Source organism: Megalobrama amblycephala, linkage group LG1 (assembly GCF_018812025.1).
Source record: "Megalobrama amblycephala isolate DHTTF-2021 linkage group LG1, ASM1881202v1, whole genome shotgun sequence".
Taxonomy (NCBI): domain Eukaryota; kingdom Metazoa; phylum Chordata; class Actinopteri; order Cypriniformes; family Xenocyprididae; genus Megalobrama; species Megalobrama amblycephala.
Genome location: NC_063044.1, coordinates 53,824,610 through 53,838,247, shown reverse-complemented (window position 1 = coordinate 53,838,247; position 13,638 = coordinate 53,824,610). Strand labels below are relative to the sequence as shown.

General features: G+C 37.9%; 1 protein-coding gene across 3 annotated transcripts in view; it reads left to right on the top strand.

Moving 5' to 3' along the window:
* LOC125274624 (polymeric immunoglobulin receptor-like) overlaps positions 1-13,638 on the top strand; it is an 859,185-nt gene that overhangs the window by 434,467 nt on the left and 411,080 nt on the right. The gene's annotated exons all lie outside the window — the stretch shown is intronic.

The window sequence follows — 13,638 nt, the reverse complement described above, 5'->3', positions numbered from 1 at the left end:
CTTTCTAAATGTTTCGTTAGCATGTTGCTAATGTACTGTTAAATGTGGTTAAAGGTACCATCATTTCTTACTGTATTCACGGAGACAAGACTGTCGTTATTTTCATTTTTTAAACACTTGCAGTCTGTATAATGCACAAACACAACTTCATTCTTTATAAATCTCTCCAACAGTGTGTAATGTTAGCTTTAGCCACGGAGCATACCCTCAAACTCATTCAGAATCAATGTAAACATCCAAATAAATCCTGTACTTACGCGATTAGACATGCTGCATGACGAACACTTTGTAAAGATCCATTTTGAGGGTTATATTAGCTGTGTGAACTTTGATTATGCTTTTTAAGGCAGTCGCGAGCTCAGGGGCGGGGAGCACAGAATTTAAAGGGGCCGCAGCCTGAATCGGCGCATATTTAATGATGCCCCAAAATAGGCAGTTAAAAAAATGAATTAAAAAAAAAGATATTAGGTATTTTGAGCTGAAACTTCACAGACACATTCAGGGGACACCTTAGACTTATATTACATCTTTTAAAAAGACGTTCTACGGCACCTTTAACACTCTCAGATGCCCAGAAAGGTACTAAAGACATATTTGAAACAGTTCATGTGACTCCAGTGGTTCAACCTTAATGTTATAAAGCGATGAGAATACTTTTTGTGTACCAAAAAAACAAAACAAAACAACAACAACAACAACAAAAAAAAAAAACACACCAAAATAACAACTTTATTCAACAATATCTAGTGACTTTGGCAGTTTGACACACGCTCCGAACCACTGATTCAACACAAAAGATTTGTAAAGCTTCAAAGCTTCATGAAGCAGTGTTTTGAAATCACCCATCACTGGATATTGTTGAATAAAGTCGCTATTTTGTTTCATTTTTTCGCGCACAAAAAGTATTCTTGTCGCTTCATAACATTAAGATTGAACCACTGTAGTCTCATGAACTGTTTTAAATACGTCTTTAGTACCTTTATGGGCATCTGAAAGTGTTAATTATCTTGTTGTCAATGTAGGCCTCACTGAGCCATCAGATTTTATCAAAAATATCTTAATTTGTATTCTGAAGATGAACGTAGGTCTTACGGGTGTGGAACGACATGAGGGTGAGTAATAAATGACAGAATTTTCATTTTTGGGTGAACTTTAATGTGTGGACTAAATTTCTAAGCCACATATCCAATGTGTCTCCCTATCTTGAATTTGTTTGTTCGGCTAAATGTGTTCTTGCACAGCCAGACCTTCAGACTGACGGCAGAAGGTCTTGACTCTATCGCAGCTTTCATTGGCCAAGGACAGCCCAAGAGGACATTTGACTGACATGTAGCGCAACCAATCACAGTTCGTTTAGTTCCGTGTCATGTTTAGGGGCATGAAAATGTAAAGTCAATGTCCCTGCAATAACAGACCAGCATGTATCTAATGAATTATTCATTCAAGAGTGTTGTGCTTGTTTACTGCAACAATGGAACCGCAAACTTCTCATACTTTTGAAAATCCAGCGTTTAGTTGACCCTGATAAGTGCCAAAGTCCCTTTAAGAGTCATTTCACTCGGCGGCCATCTTTGAAACGCCTCTCGGGCATCCTGGGCATCATGCAATCTCTTTGAATGGGGAAACATCAAATTCTCCAAAACTGTTCGCCAACCTTACGATTACATTTCATATTTGAAATCACCAATGAAATCTGACAACAGCTATCTTATAAATGTTTTATCCAAACGCTCGAATCATGACAAAAAACTGTATTTTTTAGGCTGGATCAAGCTAATGCGCTTGCGCAGACCTAAATGCGCGTCTCTTCTGCCATGTTTCATAGGCGCGCGTCTGACTGTTTCTATAGAAACCTGTGCTTCTAACCAAAGACTATAGAATAACACAAGACGTGTCACTCGTATTGTTTTGAATGGGAGAAAGTGTAACGCGCAATATGGCGGAATAAGTCCCGCCTTCTAAGGCTACGTCCACACGAAGCCGGAGCTTACCCTAAACCGATATTTTTTTTTCCTCGTCTCAAAAAATATCTGCGTCCACACGAAACCACTGAAACGACTCAAAACGATGTAGTATACATGCCAGACCATTATGTGGCGCTGTAATTCTGCCGCAGAAATGCACTTAAAGCAGCGAAGAAGACTTGGAGCATGCGCATAAACCTTGCGCGCTGAATACAAACTTTAGCAAAGCTTAGAAATAACACTTTATTTTGGTTCAGTAGCTTCTGCAGCACGAACTCAAGCATGTAGAGTCTGCTATTGCTGTTGTTGGTGCTGTTTTGTGGTGTTAGCGCGTCTGACTAGGGGTCGACACGTGGGGTGATGACATCATCGTTTCAGAAAATATACGGATTGCCCCGTCCACACGACAACGCCAAGCCGGCGTTTTCAAATTTTTCCACTCTGGGACCCGGTTTAAAAAAATACCGGTTTCACCTTTCGAAAACGCCAGATCCGTGTGGACGAAACGCCTATCCGATAAAAAATTTGTGCGGTTTCACTGAAACGCGTCTCCGTGTGGACGGGGCCTAAATAAGAGCCAATCGCCGACTGGTAAAGTCTTCGCGTCACTGCAGCGGCCGTTAGAATCACCGGTTTCTAAAGGAACAGTCAGACGCGCGCCTCCGAAGAGACGCGCATTTAGGTCTGCGCATGCGCATTAGCTTGTTCCAGCCTGAAAAATACAGTTTTTTGTCATGATTCGAGCGTTTAGAAACTAAATTTATGAGCCGGTTGTTGTTAGATTTCATTGGTGATTTCAAATATGAAATTTAATCGTAAGGTTGGCGAACAGTTTTGGAGAATTTGATGTTTCCCCATTTAAAGAGATTGCATGATGCCCAGGATGCCCGAGAGGCGTTTCAAAGAAGGCCGCCGAGTGAAATGACTTGTCTTAAAGGGACTTTGTTCTAACGGCTGCTGCAGTGACGCGATGACTTTACCAGTCCGCGATTGGCTCTTATTTAGAAGGCGGGACTTATTCCGCCATATTGCGCGTTACACTTTCTCCCATTCAAAACAATACGAGTGGCACGTCTTGTGTTATTCTATAGTCTTTGTAAGTGCTCATTGTCACAGTTGTAAACACGACAGCGTTCTTCTTCTACGAGAGGGTTTGGCGTCACGGCATTTGTTTCTAGGTGGACCGTTAAAGAATGCGACACATGCCTCTCTCGGACATCCTGTAGAATTCGACCAACCAGATGACGACTTCAAAACTGCTAAAGTGTTTCCAGGTAAGTGTGCCATATGCATATGCCTATTTCTTTCAGTCATATTGTGTTTTCTTATTATTTGGTTCAGCGCACAGACACAAACACACAGTACACAACATTGTAACTAAGTGAAGAATGTCATTTACATTGCCTCAGGTTGTGTGCTCGGTTGTTTATATCACACGGCTCTCATAAAGTGTAGTTTTCAAAAGTCTAAATTGCACGTCTAAAGTCTGACAATGATATGAGCAACTCTTGTGGTTGAGCAAATACATACGTTTAATAGACTAAACAGCTGTTTTTATCTTGAATCGAGGGACTTTGTTAACTCAGTTTCGAGGCTTTCATACATTATTCACACTCATAGATGTCTACCGAATGAAGTAAAGCAATGAAAAAGTATGAAAAAGTACACTTCCCTTTGGCTCTACATGTATTTTCATGCTTCACCAATCGATTGAGTTCACAGGGAGGCTGAGCGGCTGAAAAATGTAGCACATAAATCAGTGCGCTTGCACGAGTGTGAGTGTTATTAAGATCTGGGCAAACCGACCTGCTCTCTCATGGATGGCTTCACCTCTGTCCTCTCAGGATGGAGATGTCAGTGGCTCGGATGCCAAACACACTGTCAGCTGCAGTACTATAGCGTGCTAAAAATGGGAAGAAGTTCAAATTTAACAAGGTTTAAGAAGTTTGAGTTTGATATATATGACAAGTCACTATTATTTATCACTTCATTATAGATTTACATGCCACAAATATATTGTTTCCACCTGATCTCAAATGATGTGATATAAATGATGTTGGTAGAAAATAGTTACATTAGTTAACATTTAAAATTATTTAAAAAATCAAACTCTTTTAAAACTAAAAATGATTGTATGATTCACACGCTGCACATGCTCATGAATTCAAGAGCTCAGCCAAATTCCTCAGCGCTGCTAAACTCATTCCACTCCTGCTCTTCATTTGATTTATATTAGTTCCACATAGTTTGTATTCACTATGGCCGCCCAGAGCTAAGACTGCAATTTACACAATTATGGGAGTTTTTCCCAAAATCGTATAATGTGAGTTAAAAAAGAACAGAGCCAGCCGTGAGCTCCCTTCATCCTGCTAATGAGAAGTTGATTTCTCAGTGCAGTTTGTGTTTGTCATGAGAGGAGGTTTATGAGCAAGATGGCATCTAATTATCTATTACCATAATCACAATCCAACCGATGACGCATAACAAAATTTGTCCAGTAGAAGATCATCACATTAACAATGGTCGACTCCAGCTTCACACTTTCACAGTTTGGTGACTCATTCCTATAACTAGTTTAGTAATTGGAAGAAAGATAAAAAATAGCCAGCCAACATTGTTTGTTCTGTAAAATGGACGTATAAAAGCTTGTTGTGGATGTATTATCAGTCTGTAGATCTCTCTTATTCATTTAGTCAGGCCTACAAGTTATTTTCCACTGTTACATAGTAGATTTCTGCTAACTGAGGTGAGGCTGGCGGGGAGTAACCTGCTAAGGGCAGCAAGAGAGATGAGTTAAATAGTTTAAATATGACCCTATGCCCTATTTCCCAGATACCCTTCATCTTTCTCTCCTCTATCTTCCCTCAGGCCTCACGTTAGGGACACATTAATGTTTCAGTGTTAACTAACCTGTTGGAATAGCGGTGTAAATATTTCATTTTTCCAGTTCACTGCAGACTGTCAAGGAAGGAAGATAGAAAAGAGGAAGTGTGCACTCAGCTCTGACTGTAACATATGTAAAGATAATCCCATTCTCTCTCTCTCTCTCTCTCTCTCTCTCTCTCTCTCACATGAACACACATGCATTCACACCCGGTTTGTGAATCTCTATCACCTCATGCCAGGACTGAACATAAAGGGATGGCCTTGAGCACTGATACATGTTTTATAGTAAACCAGGACCATGCAGAAAACACTGTATATTTTCCTGTATATTCTCATATCACATACTCAGCCCGGTGCTGATGAGGGTTTGAATCTGACCTGGGTCATATATCCATCCATTTCACATCAACGCAGTTTTTTATTTTATTTTTTTACTTTTTATTCTAACATGTATACAGTTTCCACAAAAATATTAAGCAGCACAACTGTTTTTAAAATTGATAATAATAATAAATATTTCATGAGCAAAAATTCAGCATATTAGAATGATTTCTGAAGGATCATGTGACAATGAAGACTGAAGTAATGCTAATTTATTCATGTGATGGCAATGCTGAAAATTCAGCTTTGCCATCACATGAATAAATTAGATTTTAAAATAGAAAATAGAAAACAATTCTAAATTGTGATAATATTTCACAATTTTACTGTTTTTTGTTTGTTTATCAAACAAATGCAGCCTTGAGAGAGTTTAGCATAAAAGACTTCTTTAAAAAACATTTACCAACCCCAAACCCCAAAGCAGATCGTCTACAAATTCATCAAGTTCAGGTCAAATTTACCATGCCAAACATAGCATTGCTGAAACTTAGCCTATACAGCCATATGATAACATCTTGTAATTTACCTTTCGCAAAGACCCGCCCCCTTTAGTTACTGTTGCTACATCTGACAAGCCAGGCCACTCTCACGCAGTGAAAAATACATTACGGAGCAAAGAGGACTCTGACAATGCGTCGACAGACAAGACAGAGCAGGTTACTTTTGGTATGAAACAAAGTCTCAGGTCTCTCAGCTTTCAAATTTTTTATAGAAATTCAAACAATAAATACCGTTTTGTGGCTCTTTAATGTGTCGTGACAGATTGCTGTAGTGCCTCAGCTCAAGCGGCTCGTAAACTGATCATCTCTTCCTAACTAGTTAATTTATAGCATCAAATAAACATGAATGAACGTGAGAAGGAAAGTTGTTTCAAACGCAGAAAAACATCAATAGGCCTACACACCAGTTTTCAAGTTCAACTCCACCGATGTAAATCTACAAACTCCCCTGACTGCTTTGTTGGACACAATGGTGGATTCTGCGTTATGATTGGTTAGATCGCCTGTCAATCAAACTCCCGGCAATGGGTCAGTTCAGCTGAAAAATAGTTAAGAGAAATAAGCCATACGAAAGTACATCAAATATTAGAACAGAATAGTGATCTTGCATAATAGAAATAACAGACAAACATTAAGAGATAAAGAAATAGACAAGAACTTTGATGACAGAAATACTGAGAAATGTTCAATTGTTGTGTTGACTTGGGCAGGATTTGTATGCGGACTATTCATGATGCCACATCCATGTCTTCACTTTACAGAAAGAAACAGGCACAGAATAATATACAGTCAGGACACAGAATTCCCAGCTACCTCTTCAACTCTCTCCCTCCCTGACCCAAGGGGTCCTGCATGACTCTCAAGTAAAGGCATCTTTCTATCTCCCTGTCCTCATTTATGTTCCCTCAAGAATGAGTTCCAGCAGGAGGCTTGTTTCTTCCACAGCCAGGCTCATGTCCAGATCCCAGGAGAAAACAGAGGATGAGGAAAATGAGTTAATATTAAAACAGAATGATTTGATTCAAAGAGATCAAACAGATGACTAACAAAGCTGTTTAAATTCATTTGGGATCAATGATCAAATGAAATCTCTATGTTCTTTGCATTAAATTGGTGGTTCTAGATGAGTCTGTTTGAAGTGAAAACATGCCAAATGAATCTTTGGCTGTTGAATATGGTTAATCTAATAAAAAAATCAAACAAACTAGCTCTCAGTTGTTAAATGAAACATGAAAACAGAGCCACTGAGATCAGGTTCATAAATGTCTATGTCAATCCACCTCAAGATATAAACTCCTGTAGTACTACAGTATTGGAGATCAGACTCTGTGATTTACTAATTCAACAGAGAAAACATACTTCTCTCAAAGGACTTCAAAAAGAATCAGCACTGATTATTTTAATGGTTTACATGTTCTAAGAGACTCTCAAAATAACCCTAGTTTGCCATTTAAAGTAATTATATCCAACATAATTATAACTTATAATTATAACCAAAGGGTATCATTAATTTGATGACACATCATGCCATTTTGAGCCCAACCAATTACAAACTGAGATATGAATCATTTTGAAAATCATTCACTTTCACAATGAGGAGTTCAGAGGAAAACTGAAAGAAAATACAAATACTGCCTTTTAATAGACCCAGAGCAGTTCTCTGATGAGGTTATTGGTATTCATCTCATGTTGGCGTTCATTAGGTGAGCGGTGAGGAAGAGTAGGTTCTTTCCACCTGACATGGATGGTGAAGGCAGAGGTCATCTCTAGAGCTGTCAGTTCCTTGGAGTAAACAGAGTGTTCACACAGAGCGACTGGAGAGTAGATGAGTAAAAGTAAGAGGGAGAAAACTCACTGGACATGTTTCAAATGAGTTACAATGTAGGTGAAAAGAAAAAAGCCTTGTTGTGCAGGAAGACAGTCTAACAACAAAAGGTTGGTGGCAAAAAGGAAGAGAGTGAAGAAAAAGAGAGTTAAATAAGTAGAACCTATTTATTTAGTATACACTACTGTTCAAAATTTGGATTGGTAAGATGTTTTTGAAAGAAGATGGTATATCCACCCTCCTCTGTAAGCATATCTCCTTCATATCTCATCATAAAACCTTCATTACCTTTTGGTTTACATCTGTGGGATGAGTACCAGTCGCACTGAGACATTTCACTTGATACCAAACATGTATGGTGCTGTTTGCTAATTGTTCCCATTAAACATCTTATAGATTTTCTGGTGAGTTTCGGGTGATATCAGCATGTGGAGAGAAGAGAGGGTGAATGGAAGAAATGTAGATTAAGACAATACTGAGGTGCAATCGACTGTAATCGAGACTGCGTCTCGGATGAAGACGCTAATGTTGTATAGAGAGTTCAAATGCTAATTTCCAGATAAGTCCTTTGTTTTCTCAGAGAGTAGCCCTCTCTGAATTTGGCACTAGCCTTACAGTATATGAAAAAATCTACACAAAATTATAAAATCTGGATGTGTGGGCTATATTTAGTTTAAATATTTGTTTAATGGGCCTATTTTTAGCAACGCCACTTTAATTAGCATGTACTCAGATATTTTTTTAAAGGGGTCATATAATGCCACTTTTACAAGATGTAAAAAAGTCTCTGATGTCCCCAGAGTGTGTATGTGAAGTTTTGGCTCAAAATACCCCAAAGATAATTTTATAGCATGTTAAATTTGTTACTTTTTGAGGATGAGCAAAAATGCTCCATTTTTGTGTGTGTCCCTTTAAATGCAAATGAGCTGCTGCTCTCAAGAAGAGGGCGGAGTTTCAAGAGCTCGTGTTAGCAGCGCCAATTACCTCATGAAGACTCAGTGAAAATGTTAGAATCTGTTCAGCCTTTTATGTTCAAACTGGAGTCGGACAATGATGGAGAGACTCAAGAAGAAGTGACAACATGTAGAATGCAACAGGACATTTCTGAATGGTTAGTTGATGAATTTATGTAGCTGATGTGGAGTTAACTTAAAGTCTTAAAGTCTTAAAGTCATTGATTAGCATATTCTGTCATGATAATCTATAAATCGTTGTAAGATGCCTACAGAGCCAGAGAATATATGCTGCATGAAGATAGAACAGGTATAGTTTACATTACGGTTATAATTTGTCATGTCGTCATCTTGCTTTTATGACGTGCTATTTCATTTGTGTTACGTACTGTACTGCAATAAGATGGTCTCGCCCCTTTGATGTGTGTTCTCGGGGGCAGGGTTTAGGGTTAGTGATGTCACCAACCCGGGAAGAAGCTCGTTGTAGTCCCAACCAGCTGTTTGTTGTAGTCCTTAAGGCAGGAACACACCAAACCGATGGTCAGCTGTCGGGCAGTTTTTGTTCGTCGGCCAACTAAGTTTTCTCAGTGTGTTTCGCTCTGTCGCCTGAAGTTGTTCTGCGTTGGCTTTTTTTTTTGGCCGATTCGAAATGTTGAATTGGCGTCAGAGCTCGTCGGTCCATCGGGCCATATCATCATTCTGATTGGCTATTTAGATACTGCCACCTGCTGGTACAGAAAGGCACTTCATCTCACGCAGGCGCAGAACGGACGTGCTACTTGGCCGTCAGCTGTCAAGTGTCGGTTTGGTGTGTCAGGGCAACTTTGAGCATCATAACTTTGCAGATGTTGTTTGAGACTGTCCTCCAAAAAAAAAAAAAAAAAAACGACCCTATAGGTCGTTTTTCAAATACCTTATTACAACCTATATTTACATTTTAAAGTCATGCACCCTCTAGCTGTCATAAAAATAATGACAGTGTCGTGTTACGTCTGTCGTCATGAAATGACGTATGACTGTCATTACCAATCAAAATGCGTGTTCATTTATATGCAATGTGTGGACTTTTTACTCCATTTCTCCTATTTCCATTTACTAATTTTTGTTAACGACTACACCCACCCCACCTCTAAACCTAACTTTAGTGATTTATAGTGCATTTACACTTTATGAGCACATGTGTTCTCTGGGATTGAACCCACGATCGCATGATCACATGATTGCATATTGTTATTGCAATGCTCTGCCAGTTGAGCTACGCGAAACTCGAAACATGACGCAGATAGCATTAAAATGAAAGTGTCCTGTTGTTGATAGGGGCGCAACTTTAGCAAACGTTCCTATGGGTCGTATTTCAGGAAAGTGACAAACGACCTATATGGTCGTATTGGTTGGAGGACATGTTGGTAAAAAGAACTCCATATTCCATGTTTTTAAAGTGTCCTCCAAAACGAAATTGGCCACTGGTTATTCACGTAAGAATGCACAGAATAGATGCTTTTTGATCTATACCATGCATGAATACCATGAAGCCATATTCAGGTATCCATGGTACATGAGAGAATACTATGGTACTACCATGGAAACATCATGTGACTACTCACTCTGGGAATGCATAATGTCTTGACAACACTCATTGAAACCTCCAAAATATTTGTACAGGGTGTAAAAGAAGAAAACACAGGCTAAAAATGCACGAACATATGCACCAACTCTCAGGAACAAGCACAGGAACAAACCAAATAGCATTAGATTCAATAAACAACCTGCCAGCTGAACAGCCATCTACCCAAACACAGTATGTTGATGATGGAATGCCAGCTTTTAAAATAAAGAGTTCCTTTGGGCAGAGAGAAGAACAAAAGACGTGGTCAAAAAAAGTGATAAAAGATGTAACCATGGATCATGACAGCAGAGACACTGGAGGAGAAAGAGTGATGAAAGTATTTCAGCATTGAGCTCTCTCTGTGTCACCCTCTCCCAGCACCAACAACACTATGAACAGAATTCATTATTCATAATTACTCATAATTACATGTTCCAGTGAGACTTAAAGTGTTACTTTATCATTCCCTCTGTTGCTTTATGAACTTCATTTTTTGCACTCACTACTAAGGACAGACAGAACAGATCTGACAGCATCAAGACCTCTTGGGCGCCACTGAAAACAGATGATGACATCTTTAATGTCACTGGTTAAAAACCAGATGCAAGTGGACTATAGAGATATAAAGTTTACTTGTGTAAGAGTCCAAGTGTTTAAGGAATGGGGAAGTTCTTAAGATGTCAGATAAATCTAATGATTCTTGACGTCAGTTACATGACAAGTTCAGTATTCATGAAGTTTAGGTTGTACTAAAAACATTAAAGAACTGTTAGTTCCTCTTCTAATCCAGTAGGTGGCGACATATGATTGCCTTTATGAGTGAGTCAATGAATCATTCACTCAACCGATTCATTCAAACACACTGATTAATTCAGAAATAAAACAAGGAACAGTTGGAGTGAGCCATGAAATCATTCAACCGATTTGTTCAATGAAACAGAATTACTGTGTATGCGTGTTGCTTAGAGACTAATTTATTCATTATTTACCAACTTGTTTATTTAACTTTTGCATAAAAGCACTGATTGAATATCAATAATTATTTTACCTGAAATATTTTGATAGTAGTGATTTGATTGTTCGATGTGATTTGAAGTATGGCTCCATGTGCAGTAGTTCGATATTTTAGGGTGAATGGAACTATTTTCAGTATGTAAAGAAATTAAATACTAATTTTAAAAGTAAAGGGCTTACAATAATGATCCTGAAGCATTCAGAGCACTTGAAAGAATAAGGGAAGATCATAATGGAAAGACACTATCTTATTCCATGACTGACATTGAAAAGGAAACGTGCAGTAGGGAAGTTTTTAATAAACGTGGGTTTGTATGTGACTCGTTATCTTACACTTTGTGTGGACCGACTTCAAATAGTTGTTAGCCAGAAACATTTACATAAACCCTTTATTATCCTTCTGCATAGGCACATTTGAACATGGGACTAATCTAATCCCCCAAGTAGGGAATGACTCAGGTTGTGTTTTAGATGTAATCCTTAACAAATTGGTCAAGTTCATGTCAGAAGTAACACACTTGTTATGCGCTCAGACTTTCAGGTGGTTGGGTTGTTTATTAACTCCTCCTTTGTTATTGTACTGCAAAATGGATCCTCAAATGGTGATGATTCTGAGGTAGTCCTATTTATTACTTTTACTTTTTCATTCTTTTGTTAGAGATTGTATAAATTGCTCTTTTTGTGTTGCCTTAGGGCCAACGGGATTGTGCTCGAACTGCTAAGTGTTCAGCTGTCAAAGCTGACAGAGAAAGGATAGCTTGAATATTCCTGCCCCACATTATTGCTGTCTACAGGATGTGTTTGTGTGTCTAGCATACTTAAATCAAGCAACATGCTGCTCCCTGTAATGAGAATAATAATACTGACCCAACAGTAATCATAATATTGTTTTGAATTATTTAATAATCTAATTACTGTTTCTGTTGGGACAGCTGAATATGAATGTGTTTTTGTGTGTGTCAGAACATTGAAGGTAAACAGAGAATTAGAATGAAACAATACTGTGAATTTCCATGTCAGTGTTTTTCATTTGCAGTGAATGATGAGGCACGCTTACAGTTGCTCAAGATTTTGTCCAAACCTGTAACCCTATTTTAAATGTACATTGAATGTAAAGTAACCTTGAGCATTTGGACCGTTACAATAGTAGTAGTAGTAGTAGTAGAGATGCACAATATATCAGTACCGCATATGTTATCGGCAAATATTAGATTCTTTTCATTTATGTTGCATGCTCATATACCCTGTTACATTTGTAATGTAATAATTTACATTTAAATAACCTTTGTCATCATCTAATATTTACTTAAAGTTAATCTTTAAAAATACTTTAATTGTTAAATGTAATTTTTAGCCAATCTGAAAAGGAATGTAAATTTTTTTTCACACTGCCCATTATAATGACAACTGGTTTTAGTTTATTTAGACAAAATAGTGTAGAATTCTAATAACATTTCATTTGCCATAACAAGAAAATAATTACTGGCTTATGGAATTGGCCAGAATTTTAATATTGGTGCATTTCTTCTTTATTTGACATTTTTGTCACAGGCTGTTTGAGCTATGGACATGAATGATACCTCAAACTGTGAATTTTTGTTTTAATTTTCTAAATGGTCAAACTCTCATGTAGTGGGCAATATTGTGGGCAAATCCCTAGACATGTATTGAAACAGGCACATAAGTAACCTTTAGAAACTTTGATTTTGGCCAGTAAGAAATCACCTAGCAACCACCCAGTACACCCTAGCAACCGTATAACAACATACTAGCAACAACTCAGAATACTTTATTGTAAGTAGCACCCATTGGCCCAGAATATAATAGATGTAGGTCTTGTACTTCTGTAAAATTCACTTAATTTATTAGAAATCTGTTTCAGTTTGATTCTAGCTCTCTACTTAATCTGATAATCCCATTTCAAATTACTCTAAAATTTAGATTTAGATTATGATTAATTTATTTTGATATTATTTTGTCTATTTCTGGGTATCCCATACTTTCAATTATTTGAAGGATTAGTTCACTTTCAAATGAAAATTACCTCAAGCTTTACTCACCCTCAAGCCATCCTAGGTGTATTTGACTTTCTTCTTTCTGATGAACACAATCAGAGAAATATTAATAAATATCTTGACGCATCCAAGCTTTATAATGGCAGTGAACAGGGTTCACGAGTATGAGCTGAAGAAAGTGCTTCCATCCACTTCCATCCATCATAAAAAATAAATCCATGTTTAACAAGTTATGAAGTAAAATAATAGCTTCCGCCAGACCGTCTTCCGAATTGTACTTACAAAGTAAGTGTAAAACTCTCACAGTTCAAAACGCTTATGCTGTGTCCTAAGCCTTCCTACTTTTTCCATAAGTTGTATACGGAAGGCAGTCTGGCAGAAGGTAGATATTTTACTTCATAACTTCTTTTTTACACAAATGCATCGCCTCACTTCAGAAGGCCTTTATTAACTCCCTGGAGTCTTGTGGAGTATGTTAATGATGGATGGATGTG